Source organism: Sapajus apella, unplaced genomic scaffold, assembly GCF_009761245.1.
Source record: "Sapajus apella isolate SASKATOON/1434 unplaced genomic scaffold, GSC_monkey_1.0 scaffold41, whole genome shotgun sequence".
NCBI classification, from domain to species: domain Eukaryota; kingdom Metazoa; phylum Chordata; class Mammalia; order Primates; family Cebidae; genus Sapajus; species Sapajus apella.
In genome coordinates, this window is record NW_022436981.1 from 912,028 (window position 1) to 926,703 (window position 14,676).

Here is a 14,676-nt window from a genome sequence, read left to right on the forward strand (position 1 = left end):
CCCAGCTAATTTTTTGTATTTTTAGTAGAGACGGGGTTTCACCGTGTTGACCAGGATGGTCTTGATCTCTTGACCTCATGATCCACCCGCCTCGGCCTCCCAAAGTGCTGGGATTACAGGCGTGAGCCACCGCGCCCGGCCTGTCCACACGTTTTCTATTTGCATCTGTCTTTATAAAAAAGAATCCTCAGTGTATCTTCCTTGGTAACACTGACTTTGTAAAGTGGAATTTTTTTTGTTAACATTATTAAGTTATTTTCATAGGGCTTGTTTTTCTTGGAACATGCCATAAAACCAAAATATTTTGAATGTTACTCATTGACAAAGAGCAGTCTCAAGAGTTTTCATAATAATTTTAACCAGATCGCTAATACTGTTGCTTAATAAAAGAAATATACGGCTGGGTGAGGTGACTCAGACGCCTGTAATCCCAGCACTTTGGGAAGCCGAGGCAGGTGGATCACGAGGTCCAGAGTTCGAGACCAGCCTCACCAACATGGTGAAACCCCATCTCTACTAAAAATACAAAAATTAGTCAGGTGTGGTGGCGGGCACCTATAATCGCAGCTACTCAGGAGGCTGAGGCAAGAGAATCACTTGAACCCAGGAGGCAAAGGTTGCAGTGAGCTGAGATTACACCATTGCACTCCAGACTGGGTGACAGAGCAAGACTCTGTCTCAAAAAAAAAAAAAGAAAAAGAAAAAAGAAATGGTATACTACTACTGGGCCATTTTGACTTTAATAGCTCAGTTTTTACCATACTGCATTTTAGTGAATGTTTTGACTGTGGGCTAAGGATGCAAACAGCAGTGACCCATCCTTTTTACTGTTTATAACTGTCATCGCACAAAAATGTCCATTGTCTGTAAAAGTGGAAAATATCATGTTGGTATTATTATTGCTTTTACTTCGTTTAAAATGTTCTCTAAAATAGGTTGGGCATGGTGGCTCACGCCTGTACTCCCAGCACTTTGAGAGGCCAAGGCGGGCAGATCACTTGAGGTCAGAAGTTCAAGACCAGGCTAGCCAACATGGTAAAACCCTGTCTCTACTAAAAAACAAAATTTAGCCAGATGTGGTAGCACACACCTATAATGCCAGCTACTCAGGAGGCTGACGCAGGAGAATTGCTTGAACCCAGGAGGCCAAGATTGCAGTGAGCCAAGATCACACCACTGCACTCCTGGGTAACAGAGTGAGACTCCATCTCAAAATAAATAAATAAATAAATAAAAATAAAAAGTCAGCTGGGCGTAGTGGCTTACACCCCTACTCCCAGCACTTTGGGAGGCCAAGGCAGGCGGATCAGCTGAGGTCAGTAGTTCAAAGCCAGCCTGGCCAACATGATGAAACCCCATTTCTACAAAAATACAAAAATTAGCTGAGTATGTTGGTAGGTGCCTGTAATCCCAGCTACTCTGGAGCCTGAGGCAGAAGAATCACTTGAACCCGGGAGGCAGAGGTTGCAGTGAGCCAAGATTGTGCCATTGCACTCCAGCCTGGATGATGTGTAAGACTCCATCTCAAAAAAAAAAAAAAAAAAAAAATTAAATGAAAGTTGCCAGGTAAAAAAAGAAGAAGAAAAAAGAAATTAATAAATACATAAAATATTCCCTAAAATAAATCCTCTTTGCATTAGGAAAAGCATAAGTGACTTACATAAATCTCCATTTTGTTTAATAAAATATATCATCAGGCTGGGCATGGTGACTCACACCTGTAATCACTTTGGGAGGCCAAGGCAAGAGGATTGCTTGAGGCCAGGAGTTTGAGGCCAGCCTGGGCAACATGGTGAGCAATGCCTTCTGTATGAATTTTTTTTTTTAAATTAGCAGAGCAGCAGGCACCTTTGTTTCCAGCTACTTGGGAGGCTGAGGTAGGAGAATTACTTTGAGCCATTGCACTCCAGCCTGGGCAATAGAGCAAGACCTTATCTCAGGAAAAAAAATACACACACCCATGCATAAGTATTTTTCTCAATAAAACTAGAAATCAGATAAGTATCAGATGAGCTTCTGTTTAATATTCAGATAGTTTTTATGGAGAATATATAAGTAAGACTTACTTTTGGCTTTTTTAGCTTTTAGTTTTAATAGAGATGGGGGTCTTACTATGTTGCCCAGGCTGGTCTTGAACTCCTGCCCATAAATAATCCTTCCAACTTGGCCTCCCAAAATGCTGGGATTACAGATGTGAGCCACTGCACCTGGCCTGAGTTGTCTTATCTTTAAGTCTAGTGAGTGTACTCACTTAAAGCCATGCCTGGCTGTGTCAGAAATTCTTCAACTTAGACATTTACTTCCGAGTCTTTTAATGAACACAACTATTACTAACATAATAAATCACTGTGCTAAATGTTTGGAGATGTCAAAGAATTATTTTATATTTATGTTCAGCACATAAATACCTTTTTAAGGAGGTTTGTTAAATATTAAATGGATTAAATATTAACGAAAAGACACACAATCTTTTATTCCGTGCTTCTTTAAAATGGTATTTCCTTATGCCTGAGGGAAGTGAATTGTCTAATTTGGAGCAGATGTGGGGAATCAGTTGATTCCTTACTTTTTCTACACCGGCTCGATAGATGCCTGGCTGGATAATAAGGGTCCAGCCTCAGCCAGTGGATCCTGGACCATGGAGGACCAGCCTGCATCCCAAATTCTGTGCTGTACCATTGTGAAAAAGTGCTCACATGTAGCCTTAGTGCATATTCTTGGAAAGTAAATTAGTAGCTGACATTACCCCTAAAATGTCCTTAGGAGACCAGAATCTTAGGAATTAATTGAATTGAGTAAACAGTTATTAGGCAGGTATGTATCAGGCATTGCACTAAACTCTGCTAACACAGAGATGAAAGGAAACTCATCCAGCTTTCATGGAACTTGTAAGCCAATGGAGAAGTCAGAAAAATCAAGTATAGTCTTATGTTGCTTAATGATGAGGATACATTCTGTGAAATTCGTTGCTAGGCAATTTCATCATCTTGTGACCATCAGAGTACATTTACACAAACTTAGATGATCTAGCCTACTGCAGACCCAAGCTATATGGTATAGCCTATTGTTCCCAGGCACAAAGCTGTGCAGCATGTTACTATACTGAATACTGCAGGCAACCATAACACAATGGTAAGCATTTGTGTGTCTAAACCTATCAACACACAGAAAAGGTACACTACCAATATCGTATTATACTCTTATGGGACCACCATCATATATGAGGTCCACTGTAAACGAAAGGTTGTTATGGGGCACGTGACTGTATTATCTCATATGTGTCAGGTGCTGTTAAGATGTCAGATGTCCTCTAGGGATATGAATAAGTGAATAATGAATTTTGCTTCGGGATTTAAATAAAACTAAAGAAAGGCAGTATCATTTTACTCAAGACCTTCAAGGTAAGTAGGCATTGTCAGTTGACTGCTTGGAGGTTGGTGGGAACGTCTTCTAAGTAAAAGGAATGTGCAAAGACAAATAATTGAAAAACAGATACGTTTTGGGGACATCAAATGGTCAAAGTAGTAAAGAACCAAGGGTTTCTTACAGGGACAAGTTGGGTGGGTGGAGATACAAATGAGGCTAGCTAGTGCCTATTCAGTGTATTCAGCTCACTGATGCCAAAAAACCATACAGTCTAAAAGTTACCTGCCTTTGGGATAGGAGAATTAAATGCTCTCTCATCAGCACTCTCATAGCACTTTATGGTGTGTGTATTCATTTAAATTTGGGCTGTGATTTTTTTTTTGTTTTAACTGGGTCTCACTATGTAGCTTAGTCTGGTCTTAAACTCCTGACTTCAAGCGATCCTCCTGCCTTGGCCTTCCAAAGTGCTGGGATTACAGGTGGGATCCACTATGCCCAGTCTGGGCCCTGCTTTAATTGGGAACAGAAGATAAGCATAATAATCCCAGAGGGCAGTGTCTGATCAGTGTCCAAAGATGTGGTTGCTGCTTTTAGAATTCTGGGCAGAGAATTCTAAAGACAGCTGGTGTTGTCAGAGAAAGATTCACAGAGATCAGATCCAAACTAAGTTTTGAATAATGGTTGTATTTTCATTAGACATGGGAGAGGTAAAGAAATTGTCACCTGGACCAGGACAGATGCTGGGAAAATGTGTATCACGTTGTTTGGAGGCTAGGAGAGTGGCAGTGGGCTAGAAGAGAGGGAAGGGGAATAGTGAACAATAACTTTAGCCCTGTTGTATGTTCTCAGCTTAAATAAAGTTCTTTGTTTTCCACTTCAGCTTGTTCTCCTATAGGAATAACCTGGTCTCCAAAGTAAGAAAAATGTGCTTTCTTGGAAAACTGAAGTTTTCAAGGAAAAGTGAATAAACACATTCACCCTGTGTACAGATTTGCTATCTTGTGACCAACACATTAGAAAGAGTGATAAGTTCATTTTTAACATGTTTCCTGAGCTCCTGTGATGTGCCAGGGGCTGTTCTGGGTGCTAAGGTTCATTGGTGAACAGACACAAACCTCTGCCCTGACGGAGCTGACTTTCTAATGTAAATATGAGTCAGTGTGCTAAAGAGGAGAAGGAAGAAGTAGAAGAATTATTTGGGGGAAGGAGTAGAAACAGATTAATACTGAAGGTGGCTTGGGGTGATGCATTCCCAAATAGATTTTGCCCACAGCATCTTTCCTTCAGTCAGATTGCCAAGAAATGGGATTCGCCCCGTGAGTTTGGAGAGTTGGAGTCTCAGGTTGTGTTTCTGAGTCAACCAGAGGCCCTTGTTTGCAGGTTCCACCTGACTCCACTCAGACCTGAAATTTTCCCAAGGGCAACTAGTAACCCCAGATTCCTGGTGAATCAGAATCTCCAGGGTTCGGGTGGGGGAGGACAGGAGTCCATGGTTTTTGTTTTCCTGAAACAGAGTCTTATTCTGTTGCTGAGGGCAATGGAGCAACCATAGCTCACTGTAGCCTTTACCTTCTGGTTTCAAGCAATCCTCTCACCTCAGCCTCCCCAGTAGCTGAGACCACAGGCATGTGCCACCACACCTGGCTAATGTTTTGTTTTGTTTTTGAGGTGGAGTCTTGCTCTGTTGCCCAGGCTGGGGTTCAGTGGTGTGATCTCAGCTCCACCTCCCCAGTTCAAGCGATTCTCCTGCCTCAGCCTCCTGAGTAGCTGGGATTACAGGCATGTACCACCATGGCCAGCTAATTTTTGTATTTTTAGTAGAGATGGGGTTTCACAATGTTGGTCAGGCTGGTCTCAAACTCCTGACCTCGTGATCTGCCCACCTCAGCTGGGACTACAGGCATGAGCCACCACGCCTGGCCTTTTTTTTTTTTTTTTTTTTTTTTTAAGATGGGGACTTACTCTGTTGGCCAGGCTGGAGTGTATCTTGGCTCACTGCACCCTCTACCTCCTGGGCTTCATTGATCCTCCCACCTTAGCCTCCCAAGTAGCTGGGACTACAGGCATGTGCCACCATGCCTAGCTAATATTTGTATTTTTAGTAGAGACAGAGTTTCACCATGTTGCCCAGGATAGTCTCAAACTCCTAAACTCAAGCAATCCACCCACCTTGACCTCCCAAAGTGCTGGGATTACAACCATGAGCCACTGGGCTCATCTGGCTTTTCATGTTTTTTGTTTGTTTTTTGTGGGGTTTTTTTGAGACAGAGTTTTGCTCTTGTTTCCCAGGCTGGAGTGCAAGGCGCAATCTCAGCTCATTGCAACCTTCGCTTCCTGGGTTCAACCAATTTTCCTGCCTCAGCCTTCTGAGTAGCTGCGATTACAGGCATGTGCCACCATGCCCAGCTAATTTTGAATTTTTAGTAGAGACGGGGTTCCACCATGTTGGTCAGTCTGGTCTCAAACTCCCGACCTCAGGCTATCTGCCCATCTCAGCCTCCCAATGTTCTTGGATGTCTTGATTTTCATGGATTCCTGTTTCCATTGCCAGATTGACCACTGTTGATGGTCGTTTCTTTTTAATATATGACTAGTTATGGAGTTCCTGGAGTTTTGGGAGTTTGGGAGCTGTAAAGTTAAATGATTTTCAAACTTTTTTCTTGCGGTTGAGTAAAAGTTGAGCTACTCAGCTGAAGGGTATGTGTGGGGAGAGGTGGGAATGTCAAGAGTGCCTCCACCACAGCTCCTGGATACCCCAAAGAATACTGGGTCCCAAAGTTAAAAAATCACTGATGTGGTCTATTAAGTTCATGAAGAAATGGGAAACATGACCCAGAGGTTGGAGCTTGTTCATCATCACATGGGTGGTAAATGTCAATATCCAAAACAACCCAGGTGACTTCCAAATTCAGTGTCCTTGACCCTGTGTCCCAGCCTCTGGAAAGCCTTGCCAGAAATTCTCCCCAGCCCCCTTCGTGGTTGGTCATTCTTTCCCCCATGTTACAGCACATTGTTTTGCCAGCTGCATTGCTTAATATGTTAGACTTATTTCCTTTATTTATTATTGTTATTTTTAATATACTTTAAGTTCTGGGATACTGTGCAGAATGTGCAGGTTTGTTACATAGGTATACATGTGCCATGGTGGTTTGTGGCACCCGTCAACCTGTCATCTACATTAGGTATTTCTCCTAATGCTATCCCTCCCTTAGTCCCCTACCCCGCAACAGGCGCTAGTGTGTGATGTTCCCCTCACTGTGTCCATATGTTATTATTGTTCAATTCCCACTTATGAATGAGAACATGCGATGTTTGGTTTTCTGTTCCTGTGTTAGTTTGCTCAGAATGATGGTTTCCAGCTTCATTCATGTCCCTGCAAAGGACATGAACTCATGCTGTTAGGCTTATTTCTGCCCCATGTCATTACTACTTCAAATAAGAATTAAAGCAGTTTAAAGAGCTTCAAATTCTTTATTTCGTGAGATGAACCAAGGTCGTATATTGCCTATGTTAATTGTCTTTTCCAACTCTGGGAAACTTTTTTTTTTTTTGAGATGGAGTTTTGCTGTTTTGCTCTTGTTGCCCAGGCTGGAGTGCTGTGGCATGATCTCGGCTCATGGCAACCTCTGCCTCCTGGGTTCAAGTTATTCTCCTGCCCCAGTCTCCCGGGTAACTGCAATTACAGGTGCCCACTGCCACGCCTGGCTAATTTTTTTGTATTTCAGTAGAGACAGGGTTTCACCATGTTGACCAGGCTGGTCTTGAACTCCTGACAGGTTATTCACCTGCCTCGTCCTCCCAGAGTGTTGGGATTACAGACATGAGCCACTGTACCCAACCAATTTTTTTTTTTTTTAGACAGAATCTCTCTCTCTCTGTTGCCCAGGCTGGAGTGTAGTAGTGCATTCACGGCTCACTGCAACCTCCACACTCCAGGCTCAAGCAATCTTTCTACCTCAGCCTCCTCAGTAGCTGGGACCACAGGCCCAAGCCACCACACCCAACTAATTTTTTGTAGAAATGGACTTTCACCATGTTGCCCAGGCTGGTCTGGAACTCCTGAGCTCAAGCGATCTGCCTGCCTCAACCTCCCAAAGTACTGGTATTACAGATGTAAACCAGCTGGGAATTTTTATTATTTTTTTGAGACACAATCTCATTCTGTCACCCAGGCTGGAGTGCAATGGCACGATCTTGGCTCACTGCAACCTCCGCCTCCTGGGTTCAAACCAGTTCTCCTGCCTCAGCCTCCCGAGTAGCTGGGATTACAGGCTTGTGCCACCACACCTGGCTGATTTTTGTATTTTCAGTAGAGACGGAGTTTCACCATGTTGACCAGGCTGGTCTCAAACTCCTGACCTCAGGTGATGCACCTTGGCCTCGCAAAGTGCTGCAGTTACAGGTGTGAGCCACTGTGCCTGGCCAAATTTTTTAATTTCTACGTTTTTCTTCTAATAATTTGTCTCGCCCTTTTCTACCTTCTTATCCTTGCTTTTAGAAGGCTCTAGCTGGTGACAAAATAAATTAAGAAATTTTTGGTTGGATAATAACAAAAAAACTTAAAGCCAATCATGCTGAGTTTGACAGCTGCTTTTCACCACAAATGGATGTAATTGTGAAAATATTGTCATGTTTTCTTCTAGCAAAACGTCATATTATTTCACAAAAAGCCCAGCGATTTCACCTGAAGAAGCTTGGGAACTCCTGCCAAAAATTGTAGCACTTCTCACATTGCAATGGTAATGAATTGTTGCATGTCTGTCTTCCAAAAGAGAGTTCCTTCAATACGGGAACCATGCCAGAAGGTGAAGTCTTACAGAACTTAACAGCACAGAACAATTAAAATATAGTAAAAAGAATAAGATCAGAATACTTTATATCCGTATTGACATGAATAGTTATTTGCTCTGCATAAGTGGCTATTCATGGCATAATTTTTTGCTGATGACACTCATTGGAAAACTGTTTGCTCAAACACAGTAGTTCACTTTTCAGCCTTGCTTCTTCTGTTCCACAAAATGTGAAGGATTTTTACATTTGTTATTACATTTATGCCGTATTATATTCCCAGCCCCAAGACTAGTACCTAGTGCTAACGTTTGTTAAATGAATAATGAATATTCTTGATACCCATTGAACAGCTTTATTAAAAATAGGAAATAAAGAAGGAGCCTGTCTCATTCCCTAAGGGTAGAAGACAAAAGGAGGCACAGGAGAAAACTGTGTAAACAATTTAAATATCTGTCTTCCTTCCTCCTTCCTTTCTCCTATCCTCCCTCTTTCTGGATACTCTGATCCTATAATCTGCGGATAAACTCATATAACCCATTCAAGAGATTTGGTTCAAGACCTTACAAATGCAGCAGGGCAGGGTGGCTCATGCCTGTAATCCCAGCACTTTGGAAGGCCAAGACGGGTGGATCACAAGGTCAGGAGTTCGAGACTAGCCTGGCCAACATGGTGAGCCCGCATCTCTACTAAAAATACAAAAGTTAGCTGGGCGTGGTGGCACACACCTGTAGTCCCCAGCTACTCAGGAGCCTGAAGCTGGAGAATCACTTGAACCAGGGAGGTGGAGGCTACATGAGCTGAGATCACATCATTGCACTCCAGCCTGGGCAACACAAGAGTGAAACTCCCATCTCAGAAAAAGAAAAAAAAAAGACCTTACAAATGACTATGGAGCCAAAATTGAGTAACTGGGACTGGGACTGGATTTAACTTCCCTGTGTAAAAAGTTAAAAATCAGACACGATATATGAAACAATGGTTTTTTTAGATATTAGATATCAGGCAGCAGAGGAGAGTGACTCCTGAGAGAAGAAAACAAATAAGATGAGACCTGCAATTGATCCAGCTTACTGTCAAGAGAGTTGCCTCGCCATAGCTGAGGAAGGAGGAACACACAGGAAGACTGATAATCCCTGAGTTGAGCTGGTGTTGCTGGGAGGTTAAAATGGCCTAAGTTCACAGGGCAGAGTACCAGAGAGACAGAGAGAGCACTACACAGAGAGAAATCTCTGGAGATCTGCAGAGTGTCTTTCTCAGGGTTTCAGCTGATAATTGAGGTGGTTCTGGGAAAGAACACTATTACAGCTCACATAGGGCAGAGAATAGTTTGTGTTCCTATCTGCAAGACAGCAAAAATCCTTGTAATTCATAGGACATCAAATGAAGTACTCATAGGGCATTTATTGCCTCAATACAGAGCAAAATGAAACCTAGACTAAAGATTGACAAAGCTTAAAAGCAAACCTTAAAAGGATCAGACTCTTTGTAAAGAAACTTTGTAAAGTAACTTAGTTGTGTTGGGAAATAACCAGCACCTGATAATGTAAACTTAACAATGTCTGACATCCAATAAAAAATGACCAGGCATGCAAAGAAGCAGAAAATACCACCCTTAATTGAGACCAATAATAACAAAAAGATCAATCAATAGAAACAGACTCAGAAATGATACAAGTGATAGAATTAATCATTAAAAAGTTGGCCAGATGAGGTGGCTCATGCCTTTAATCCTAACGCTTTGTGTGGCGGAGGCAGGCAGATCACTTGAGGCCAAGAGTGTGAGACCAGCCTGGACAACATGGCAAAACTCTGTCTCTCCAAAAAATACAAAAGTTAGCCAGGCATGGTGGCTCATGCCTGTAATCCCATCACTTTGGAAGGCCAAGGCAGGAGGATCACTTGAGACCAGGAGTTCAAAACCACCCTGAGCAACACAGTGAACCCCTGTCTCTTCAAAAAAAAAAATTGTTTTAAGTTGTTACTATCTTGCATAAGTTCAAGAAAGTAGTGAAAAGATTAAACAGATAATGGCATGAAATCTCATCCTGGGCCAAGACAACAAAGCAAAAAAAAATTTTTTTTAATAGTGACGGAATATGTTAAAAAGACCCAAATTGAACTTCTGAATACAAAAAATACAACGTTTTAAAATAAAAGTGTACTGGATGGGATTAAGAGAAGATTAGAGACTGCAGAAGAAAAGATTTATGAATTTGAAGACATATGAATAGAAGCTATCCTAAATGAAAGCCAGGGAGATTAAAGACTAAAAAAGGCGTGTGAGCATGATGGCTCACACCTGTAATCCCAGCACTTCAGGAGGCCAGGGCATGGGGATAGCTTGAGCCCAGGAAGTCAAGACCAGCCTGGACAACATGGTAAAACCCTGTCTCTACAAAAAATACAGAAACTAGCTGGGTATGATAGCAGGCGCCTGTGGTCCCAGCTACTCAGGAGGCCAAGGTAGAGGATCACCGGAGCCCAGGAGGTCAAGGCTGCAGTGAGCCATGATCCTGCCATTGCACTGCATCCTGAGCAGGAGAGCAAAACCCTATCTCAAGAAAGTAAATAAATTTAATTAAAAAATAAAAGGCTGAAAGAAAATACGGCATCATTGAGCTGTGAAACACTTCAAACAGTCTAATAATGTAAGTGTAATTGTATGTCCCCAAAGCGGGGGGGACATAAAATATTTGAAAAAATTAATGGCTGAAATTTTTCTAAATTGGAAGGAAACTATAAACCTGTAGACTCTAGAAGCTTAATGAACTGCAAAGACTAGAAGCATGAAGAGAACTACACCAAGGCATTTCATAATCAGATTGCTTAAAACTAGTGGTAAAGAGAAAAATATTTAAAGTGTCCAGAGGAACAAAAGACACATTATGAAAAAGAGAAAGGTAAGAATGATGGCAGGCTTTTCTTTGGAAATATGCAAATGAGAAACAGTACATCAGTATCTTTAAAGAACTGAAAGGAAAAGAAAAAACCCTTTCAATCTTGAACATTATGCCCAATGAAAATATATTTCAAAAATGAAGGCAAGGTAGACACTTTTTTGGGGGAGGAGGACAGAATCTCTATCGCCCAGTGCAGTCACACAATCATGGCTCACTGCACCCTCAACTTCCCCAGGCTCAGGTGATCCTTCCACCTCTGCCTCTTGAGTAGCTGGGACTACGGGCGAGTACCACCATGCTCAGCTAATTGTTTTATTTTTTGTAAAGATGGGGTTTTTCCATGTTGCCCAGGCTGGTCATAAACTCTGGACTCAAGGAGTCTGCCCACTTTGGCCTCCCAAAGTGCTGGGATTACAGGCGTGAGTCACCACGCTCGTTTCACACTCTTTAAAGATATGTCAAAACTGAAAGAATTCATCAGCAGAGAACTGCACTACAAAAAATATTAAAGGATTCCTTTCAGGAGAAGTAAAATGATACCAGGTGGAAATCTGAATTAAGAGAATGAAGCACACTGGAAATAGTAAATATGTGAGTAAAAATAAAGTGACGACGGTTCATTTTACCTTCAATAGGTCAGGAAGTAAAAATGTGATTTTGAAGACGGCAACTGTTCTATAGTTCCTGTCTGCTTGAAATCTCTCAGTAATCCCTTTGCTAACCTCAGTACCTTTTAGAGGTAAATTTGTTTGTAAATTATTGGGAGATTATGACTCATGTTATACCAAGTTAATACAAGTAAAGCAAATGTCAGTAGTTTTTTGGTGAGGTATCTTGTATTGACTGTTAGTTGTTTTGTTTTTTGAGACAGGGTCTCACTTTGTCACACAGGCTGAAGTGCAGTGGCACGATCTTGGCTCACTGTAGTCTTGACCTCCCAAGTTCAAGCCATCCTCCTGCCTCAGTCCCCCCAGGTAGCTAGGACTACAGCTGTTTACCACCACGCCCGGCTCATTTTTTTTGTATTTTTTGTAGTGGCATGGTTTCACCATGTTGCCCAGGCTGGTCTCCAACTCCTGAGCTCAAACTATCTGCTGCCTGCCTCGGCTCCCAAAGTGCTAGGATTACAGGTATGAGCCACTGTGCCAGGCCTCTTGGTGGTCTTCCAAAGTTTCAGCTTATTAGTCAACATCTTCACTAGGCTATATATACCTATACATATGTATACGGATGCATATGTATAGGTATATAAAATATATATATATAGCGTATGTATGTGTGTATATTTGAGACGAAGTCTCGTTCTATTTCCCCGGCGGGAGTACAGTGGCGCAATCTCGGCTCACTGCAGCCTCCGCCTCCCAGGTTCAAGGGATTCTCCTTCCTGCCTCAGCCTCCTGAGTAGCTGGGATTATAGACATGCACCACCATGCCCGCTAATTGTTGTATTTTTAGTAAAGATGGGGGTTTCACCATGTTGGCCAGGCTGGTCTCAAACTCCTGACCTCAGGTGATCCACCTGCCTCAGCCACTAGGCTATATTTTTGAAAGAAAAAAGAAAAGAGAATCGGGCCGGGCGCGGTGGCTCACGCCTGTAATCCCAGCCCTTTGGGAGGCCGAGGCGGGTGGATCACGAGGTCAAGAGATCGAGACCATCCTGGTCAACACGGTGAAACCCCGTCTCTACTAAAAATACAAAACATTAGCTGGGCATGGTGGCGCATGCCTGTAATCCCAGCTACTCAGGAGGTTGAGGCAGGAGAATTGCCTGAACCCAGGAGGCGGAGGTTGCAGTGAGCCGAGATTGCGCCATTGCACTCCAGCCTGAGTAACAAGAGTGAAACTCCATCTCAAAAAAAAAAAGAGAATCGGATAAGGGAGGAAACAAAAATATTTGTAATAGTGGTCACATACCAAATTTCAGTTTGTGCAGTCTTTGAAATCCTGTTTTATGACTCTTTCCCCCTCCCCCTACACTGAGACAGGGTCTCACTCTGTCACCCAGGCTGGAGTGCAGTGGCATGATCTTGGGTCACTGCAACCTCTGCCTCCTGGGATCAAGCAATTCTCCTGCCTCAGCCTTCATAGTAGCTGGGATTACAGGTGTGTGCCACTGCACCTGGCTCATTTTTTTGTATTTTTAGTAGAATTGGGGTTTCACCATGTTGGCCAGGCTATAAGGGTCAAGTTTGGTTTCTTCCATTGCTACTGGCCAGAATATCTTAAATAGGCAAAGCTAGCTGATTTGCTGAGCTAGCTTTCCTGAAATATCTGTTCTTGCAACCAATATGTTTCTTAATGAGACCTTAGATTTTCTCCCTCTGTGTGAAAAAAAAAAAATAAGTCCGTTATATCTCTGCCTTGGCAATCTTTTAAGTTTTTCTGTGAGCTTAATTAAGTTAAAACTGTTTTTAAGATACAGTATTTCTTTTAAGACAGCTGATGCAGCTTATTCTGGAGGCCAGTAGGCTGCTTCAACATATTCCAAGGGCTGGGCATGGTAATTGTAATCCCAGCATTTTGGGAGACTGAGGTAGAGGATCGCTTAAGTGCAGCAATTCAAGACCAGCATGGGCAACATAGTGAGACCTCATCTCTACAAAAAAAAAAAAAAAATTTAAGTTCTAAATATTTAGCTGGGTACTGTAGCGTGTACCTGTAATCGTATCTACTCAGAAGACTGGAGGAGGAGGATTGCTTGGGCCCAGAAGTTCAAGGCCAGACTGGGCAACATAATGAAACCCTGTCTCTTTTTTTTTTTTTTTTTGAGACGGAGTTTCGCTCTTGTTACCCAGGCTGGAGTGCAATGGCGCGATCTCGGCTCACCGCAACCTCCGCCTCCTGGGTTCAGGCAATCCTCCTGCCTCAGCCTCCTGAGTAGCTGGGATTACAGGCACGCGCCACCATGCCCAGCTAATTTTTTGTAGTTTTAGTAGAGACGGGGTTTCACCATGTTGACCAGGATGGTCTCGATCTCTTGACCTCATGATCCACCCGCCTCGGCCTCCCAAAGTGCTGGCATTACAGGCGTGAGCCACCGCGTCCAGCCAACCCTGTCTCTTTAAAAAAAAAAAAAAAAGAAAAAGTTCCGAGTATTTGGTCTATTTTGTATACTTAAGGAGAGTGAGCTTTATATGAGGTTCTTTTTAAATTTTGTTTATTTATTTATTTTTGAGATAGAGTTTAGCACTTTTGCCCAAGCTGGAGTGCAGTGGCAAGATCACGGCTCACTATAACCTTAACCTCCTGAGCTAGAGTCATCCTCTGACCTCAGCCTCCCAAGTAGCTGGGACTAAAGGCAAGCACCACCACACTGGATAAACTGACTTGAGGTTGTTGTATTTCAAGGATCATTTTGTCTCCTTCTCCTTGTTTTATTAAGTGTATTTCTTTTTGATTAGATCTTATATGCATGTGGCACAAATTTCAAAAGGTACAAAAGGACCATATAAAGAGCACATGTTCCTCTGTTCCCCAGTCACCCTCTTTTCTCCCCACAAGCAACTAAGGTCACTGGTTACTTGTGCTTCATTTTAGGGTCTATACATTTACACACACTCACATCATATATGTGTGTGTGTGTGTGTGTGTGTGTGTGTGTGTGTGTGTGTGTGTGTGT

General features: G+C 42.6%; 1 protein-coding gene across 5 annotated transcripts in view; it reads left to right on the plus strand.

Moving 5' to 3' along the window:
• Nucleotides 1–14,676, plus strand: part of BICRAL (BRD4 interacting chromatin remodeling complex associated protein like) — a 99,390-nt gene that overhangs the window by 35,586 nt on the left and 49,128 nt on the right. For 3 of the 5 annotated variants that reach the window (XM_032299430.1, XM_032299429.1, XM_032299431.1), the window contains one exon: nt 8,010–8,105. The exons of the other annotated variants lie outside the window; for them this stretch is intronic. The gene's annotated coding sequence lies outside the window, so the exon portion shown is untranslated. The remainder of the gene's footprint in view (nt 1–8,009; nt 8,106–14,676) is intronic. 5 annotated transcript variants of the gene reach the window in all.